Here is a 7,849-nt window from a genome sequence, read left to right as displayed (position 1 = left end):
TTATATGCGAATAGAAAAAACTGGTCACAACAGTAATCAGCTTGTTTTGACCTAAGAAAACATACTATTTAAAGTATTAGTATCATAAAAATTGAACATCTTATTAGTTGGAATTGTGAATGTAAACTGGTAAATAGTATTGCTGCCTAACATTAACATTACACGATTTATTGTGCGAAACCCCCGAAAGTTACTCCCTCTTGATGAAATTTCTTGCCATAAATGGCCATGATCGCGGGTTTTTACATCCCCTCATTAATTTTTTTCTTGCAAACCCAACAAATATCTAGATTTTTTGTAGTTAACTCGTCTTCTGGTGATAAATTCATTGGATAATGTGTATGGCACAGCCGTCAAATAGTCTCATTTGCTGTTTTAATAAGAGCAACCATAGCTCTGACAACACAATCTCTCCCGCGCAACGTCTCAAATAAATCTACCAATTGCATGGTGTTACTAGTCTCTTCACGCATTAGCAAAAGAGATTGCAATGGCTTCATTTTCTTTAACACGATTCAAATTTGACGGATCGTACGTATCCATGAGTGCAGCTTCTATGTCTAATGACACCTTGTTGCTTTTCAAGAGCGACTTCTGAAAACTTTTTCTCATCAAGGTGGCATTGTCTGATGAAAACGTCTCCATGGACTGGTAGCCATGATGCTCGCATTGTTTCAAGTGATTTTTCAACTTTAATTTGGTAAGGAAAGCTGAAAGACACATTGGATAGCAATAGCGTTTTGTTTGATTCTTACTCTGGCTTAAAACCCGACTAATATGGGGAATAGGAAAGAAATATCAAATTGACTCAGAATGTTTGACAGGCTCGTAAAGAAGCCATACCCAGTTCACTGATTGAATGGACGGAATAAATCACCCCTTCTTTAACACTAAGTTCCCCCTCTTCATATTCTTCATAAAATTGCAATACTAACCACAATTTTCAAATGTTCGTTTGCCCTTTTAAAAATGTCTATAACCTTGAGTTTAATAGGATATTGCCGCTTTTTGAACAGTTAAAATGAACTTTCGGAGATTCTGCCCCCCCTCCCACCTCCATTAACTGCCCAATCGTCCAACATTGTCTTAGTAACTTCCTTTTGCAGAAGTTTATGCCCTGCAGCAAGGACGGAATATTTGAAACACTCCAGGACCGTATCGAAACGAAAGTGTTGTACACATTGAAAACCCTTTAAATTTGAATAATATTTTTAAAACTCCTCCTCTGGCGCTTAAAACAAATTCTTTTTTAAACTAAGTTATATTCACCTCTAATTTTTCAATAAATAAAACCGTTAACCCACTCACGTTTTCATTATACCCCTCCATCCTTTTAAAAATTTCATCCACCCAATCTGAAAACACACTCTAAATTATGCAAGTCCAGATGAAGCGTTTGTATCTTTGTTTGTATATGGTGCTTGCTCAAAACACCCATACCTGTATTTTAAAAATATTTTAAGTGGAATTGATGCTTTATACTATCGCCCTTTCTCGCCTCCCGCATGTGGTTTTTGAGAAGTGCCCGAATCTTGCTGACATACGAATTTGCTACGTCAATTGGATTCGTATGGATACTTCACTTGTAAGTGAATTGAATTGATCTCCGAACTCAGCCCTATAAACATGAATATTGCACAAAGCGGTATTGGCTAAATACAAATAAGATAAAACTGGGTAAAACCTGGTAAAACTGGAGGTGAGCTGGCACCACTTTGTCCTGATCCCCTTCTATTACTCTCACATTGAGGGAAGTTTGGAGAAATAGATGGGGGAGGGAGATCCTCCAACCTCGATAGCATTCACTAGAGTGTGTTATAAGAAAGATGGTCCATCCATGTGAAACCATCCCCCTCTGATAAAGTTGGATTCTCGAGGGTGCCTGGCATTTGATCATTTTGTTTCTCCCTACCTTCACTGCTGTAAAGAAGTGAAATGGATGGGGGATTGCTGTTGTTTACCAGTTTTTTTATTTTGTTGGACGATAGGTGATAATCCATCCATTCATAATATTCATCCAGATCAACGTCAGGAGACACCACACTAGCAGGACCCAACTCCGCAGTTGGACCCCCTCGGGTTCGCCATCCGTACATGGATTGTCACAAAATTGAGCTGGCGGTGACGCTGTGTGAACCTAGAAGAATAATTAGAGCATATTAGCTCACTGGAACACTTTGCCCTATGAAAGAGAGAAAGGTTATAAAAGTCATAGACATTATATTACTCGTCAGAATGAATCATTGTATTATTGGCCCGTAGGAGGGTGCCATGAGCCCTTGTACTCGTTGGAATGCATCATTGCATTTCGAGGCATTGAAGGGTACCCTCGGCACTATAGTTCCCCATTTTAGTGACCTTGGTCACACTACTGGCATAAAAAAACCCTTTTGGATGTATAATGTTTTTATAAACAGTCTTGGAAAACTTACAGGGGGGGGGGGGGTTTGCCTGTGGTCATTTGGCAAGAAACTCCTCAGCCCATGCCATTAAGTTTTCGCAAGCTTCCTCGTCTGTGGGTGCAGGTTCTCCTCCAATGAATTTGGTCATGAGTCGATCGATCTCATTTTCAGCCTGAAGAAAAGAAACATAAAATTTAGGCATGAAGGGCAGATGGAACTAAGAGGGGGTGAGATCCTTAGAGGGGGCAGATGGTCCTCCCAAAAACTAGCGAGTAAGTACTTATTAGCGTAAAAATTCCCTTCAAAGCTTGAAAATGCTGAAACTAGACTGAAGAAGAACCTTATTTTCAGATATATCTGAGGGGGCTGAGGCTTAAAATTAAGTGGGGAGGGAGGTAAATAACCTGCAAAGTCAAAAGTAAACAAAAATAGGGGGAAATGTCAATAGTAGGCTGAGAAAATAGGTTGAAAAACAACCTTATTTTAGATATCTCTATAACTTGTTCCTTCAATATCCTGGGCACATAAAAAAAATTGCGAAAAGACAAAACTAAAGAATAAAAACTCCTTCAGGACCTAAAAGGGCTCTTTGACAGTAGAGTGGAAAAACTAGCGAAAGACATCATTATTAGATTGAAAAATTAGCGAAACGATAGCTTTATTAGGTTGAAAAAAAATAGCGAAAAGACAACATAATTAAGTTGAAAAATTATCTTCTTGTTGAAAAAAAAACTTGCTTCTTGAAAATCTGGTGGCGCTTGGGCGTGACTACTGGATGACCCTGGCAGTGCATAATGGCGTGCAGATAGACCAGCGCCCTGAGTGCGGGCTTGTGTTGGCAGCGGAGGTGGGAGTGCCATTTGAGTGGTGCCGCCACGGCGTTGTGCAGATGGACCAGTTCCTTGAATGCAGGCTTGTGCTGGCATTGCAAGTCTGGAAGGGACGTGGGGGGCTCGGATGTCCCAGGCATCACAAGATAGGGGGTCATGGTAGGGTTGACATATTTGATACCTGATGGCCTTGAATAGTTGGATTTCCCAGCCATCTCGACTCGTAGCACAGGTATGGCGTCGTTCCCTCTTGCCCTCTTGCTTGGAGGGCGGGGAAGTTCTAGAAGAGAAAACAGGATTTACGGTAAAATAGGATTCGCTTCTACAGAAGAAAACTAAATATACCACAAATTAGTGCCCCCTTCCAGAAACCATAGTTTTTTTCGTTATAAGACCCTTCTCCAGCTTTTAAAAAAATGGTATTTACCTTCTAGGCTCTGGATAGAACTCCATCGCCAAGGTCAGGTGTTTATCATTGCCAGAAACCCTCTCTAATGACATTACATCAAAGCTAAGAGAATACTATAATTTAACTAATATCATGTATACGATGAATAAGGGAATATTTTGTGGTTTGCGCCCCTGGAAATACCTACCCAGGACTGATATTTTCTCATTTTCCTAACCCTCCAGATTTATATACAGCTATCTCATGCTTTTTTCTATTTTTTTTCAAAATAGAATTATTCAAGCGTCTGAGGCTAAAAAAGTGCTGCAATTCCAGGCCAATAATTTGAAGTCTAGATCGCAATTCAGACCCTTCAAATAGCCACTCCCTCCTTTCCAATATAGTTAAACTAGAATTTTATGACAAAACATATCATAATTAAAAGCTAACCAATCACTAAACTTCAGAGTTACATGTAGGAAAGGGTACATTATTAGTTTTTATCAAAAGGGGTGCATGTTAGCATAATGAATCCATCCCCTTACATTTCACGTGAAGAAACAGTTAATTTCACCTTACAACGAAGCTGTTAGAAGCCCCCTTTAACTTACACACAGTCACAGTCCTCCTGCTTTGAATAGATAATGACCACGTAAAAAGGGAAACAGTCATATTTTCCGTTTGAAAAAATTAATCATAACTAAAACCACCCCCCATTGTAAATCAAAAGATTTACTGCATTTCTATAATAAATTATACTCGTTAAATAACACGTTAATTTGACCAGAACAAGCATCTTTTTTGTGAAACCATTTGCTAGACTTAAGCACTAATTTAGAGGATTTACGAGACAGGATCTGCATTTGACTAGACGCAATAATTTTTTATCCCCATATACCTTCTTATGGAAATGTTAAAGCCAGGTTGAATTGAGCTTTTCACGGTTATTAAGAGTTAACTTAAAAAGGAGAGACATGGTTATTAATTCCTAAGCCAAATAGTTGACGGGTGCTAATTGTCTAGCAAGCTGCTAGAATACAGAAAGGTACATCGAAATTGCAGACGGGGAAAAAGGTACATACTTCACGCGACAAATTAGATAAATTTTATTCTTTAGATCCAATTTTCATGTAGAGAATTATACTTCCTGAAAAGGGAATACGGTCATCCCAATATGGGGGAAGGGGGTATAGAAAAGGAGGCTGACCTCAATTGCCAAAAACATAGAGACAGGAAAAGTTCTAATAGTAAAAAAAGACTTACTTCTTGGAATGATTGAGACATATCCGCTCTTTAGATATACCTCTAGCACTTTTGAGTTCCAACTGAGTACTGATGTTTTTTCGTCTTTCCCCCCGGGTATTTATACAATTCCCAGAACATAGAGGTACTTCCATTTAGAGGATACACTTGGTCAAATTCCAGAAAATTTGTGTAGACAAGTCTATGAGAAAATAGAAAAACGATGGGTGTTGCCATGAGGAAGAAAAAACATCTGGACATATTCCAGGGAAATCAATAGGGGAAATATTAGAACACCTGGACATATTCCACAATAGTCGTATAGACTCTTATAAGGGGTAATAGAAAATCAATAGGGGAAATACTAGAACACCTGAGAAGTCTGCCGCCTTGAAACAGGGCATACGATCGTATTGCAGGGCATACGCTCGGAATCCCATTTAAATATGCTACCTGTGCGCTAGAAATCCTGGCTACTTGTGCGCTCAAACCTAAAATGCCCTCACTACTTATATGACGGCTCAACTGGATCCAATACATTCAATTCACATTGAAGTTTCTATTTTAGGATGAATTTTCTTCTGCCAAATACTTTTTATCAAGTATGAATATCTTGGCCAAAAGCTCTCGATAAAATTCTGAACTATCTTGAAGTGAATTGTTTTACCAGGATTCCTGCTTTGTTTCCGGCAAAGGAAACATTGAGTTCTTCTTCTTAGTATCTTCTAGAGTACAAAAAGAATCTAAAAGTTTTGATTCACTATCAGACGATACTAAATGAAAATTACCTTTTTTTGGTATATCCAGACACGTTCTCGTTCTGGCTATTCTCATTGAGTCGTATAAAGGTGATATTTTTGGAGTTTTCATAAGCTTCGTCAACAAAGTTTGAAACGTGAATTGGTCTAGAGGCTACCTTTAATATCTGATGTTTAAGAATCTTAAATAATTTTCAAGTGTAGTTCGTTAATCTGTCTTTACTGACAATCCCTTCATTATTGGAATTCATCATCACAACTGTCGACAATGGACACAGATTTACAATTAGCTGTTTAGCTCTTTGGAAGACATGGTCACTTTTTTATTCGTTCTTCTCTTTGTTGACGGAAGAAATATTTCCGTCAATTTCTTCACTCGAATCTTCTGTCCTTGAACCACATAAATATTCAGCAAATAGGTTTCTTTGGCTCTTCGGCCCATTTGGAGACAATTCATCAAGTTTAGCTTCGCACTGACTGATATCTGCGTTAAATGTTTCATCGGTTAATAATGCCTTGTTCTGTAATACTTGACAAACGCTCCTCAAATACAGTTTTAGATTTAATGTTATATAATCTTCTTGCAAAATATATGCAAGACAAACCCACCAGTGTTTAACTCTTTTAAAGTTCTTTTGCTGCTAAATACGGACAATAGTAAAAATTACAAGTTGGAAATTGTCTCTTTTTTTTAAGATTTTCTAACAAAAGCACTTGTAAATATAACTACATGTGAACCACATAACACTAGCCTGGTGATAGACGTGAATGATGGAGCCGTGTTGTCCTTCATTAAAATTTTGAAATACTTTTCTAAATATGACTCTAAGATCATGCTGTTGCATTCTAGCAGGATGCCATAAATTGTCGCCCAAGAAAAATCAGTTACAATTATGGGTAACTGAAGTGTGGTTAATTGCCGAAGTTTCTTCAGGTAAAAAGACATAATATAGGATATCTCTACATGATCATGGCAACTTAGTAGGCAATCAAAATAAGAAATCTCAGGATTTCCTTCTCCGTTGCCGGTTGAGACAAGGCTGCACAATAGTATTCTTTTGTCCACATCTCGAATCTTTCTGAACATACTCCCAGTGGCACCGAAATTAAGAACTAATTTCTTTGTTTTCTTTAGCTCAAGTCCTGCCAGTCTCAATTGTTTGTCAGATAGTTGACGGGTGCTAACTGTCTAGCAAGCTGCTAGAATACAGAAAGGTACATCGAAATTGAAGACGGGGAAAAAGGTACATACTTCACGCGACAAATTAGATAAATATTATTCTTTAGATCCAATTTTCATGAAGAGAATTATACTTCCTGCAAAGGGAATATGGTCATCTCAAGGTGGGGGAAGGGGATATAGAAAAGGAGGCTCACTTCAATTGCCAAAAACATGGAGACAGGAAAAGTTCTAATAGTAAAAAAAGACTTACTTCTTGGAATGATTGAGACATATCCGCTCTTTAGATATACTTCTAGCACTTTTGAGTTCCAACTGAGTACTGATGTTTTTTCGTCTTTCCCACCGGGTATTTATACAATTCCCAGAACTTAGAGGTACTTCCATTTAGAGGATACACTTGGTCAAATTCCAGAAAATTTGTGTAGACAAGTCTATGAGAAAATAGAAAAACGATGGGTGTTGCCATGAGGAAGAAAAAACATCTGGACATATTCCAGGGAAATCAATAGGGGAAATACTAGAACACCTGGACATATTCCACATTAGTCGTATAGACTCTTATAAGGGGTAATAGAAAATCAATAGAGGAAATACTAGAACACCTGAGAAGTCTGCCGCCTAGAAACAGGGCATACGGTCGTATTGCAGGGCATACGCTCGGAATCCCATTTAAATATGCTACCTGTGCGCTTGAAATCCTGGCTACCTGTGCGCTCAAACCTAAAATGCCCTCACTACTTATATGACGGCTCAACTGGATCCAATACATTCAATTCACATTGAATTTTCTATTTTAGGATGAATGTTCTTCTGCCAAATACTTTTTATCAAGTATGAATATCTTGGCCAAAAGCTCTCGATAAAATTCTGAACTATCTTGAAGTGAATTGTTTTACCAGGATTCCTGCTTTGTTTCCGGCAAAGGAAACATTGAGTTCTTCTTCTTAGTATCTTCTAGAGTACAAAAAGAATCTAAAAGTTTTGATTCACTATCAGACGATACTAAATGAAAATTACCTTTTTTTGGTATATCCAGACACGTTCTC

Source organism: Artemia sp. Qi Xiang Cuo, chromosome 18 (genome assembly GCF_049724085.1).
Source record: "Artemia sp. Qi Xiang Cuo chromosome 18, ASM4972408v1, whole genome shotgun sequence".
NCBI lineage: Eukaryota > Metazoa > Arthropoda > Branchiopoda > Anostraca > Artemiidae > Artemia > Artemia sp. Qi Xiang Cuo.
Note: the sequence above shows the minus strand (reverse complement) of the source record.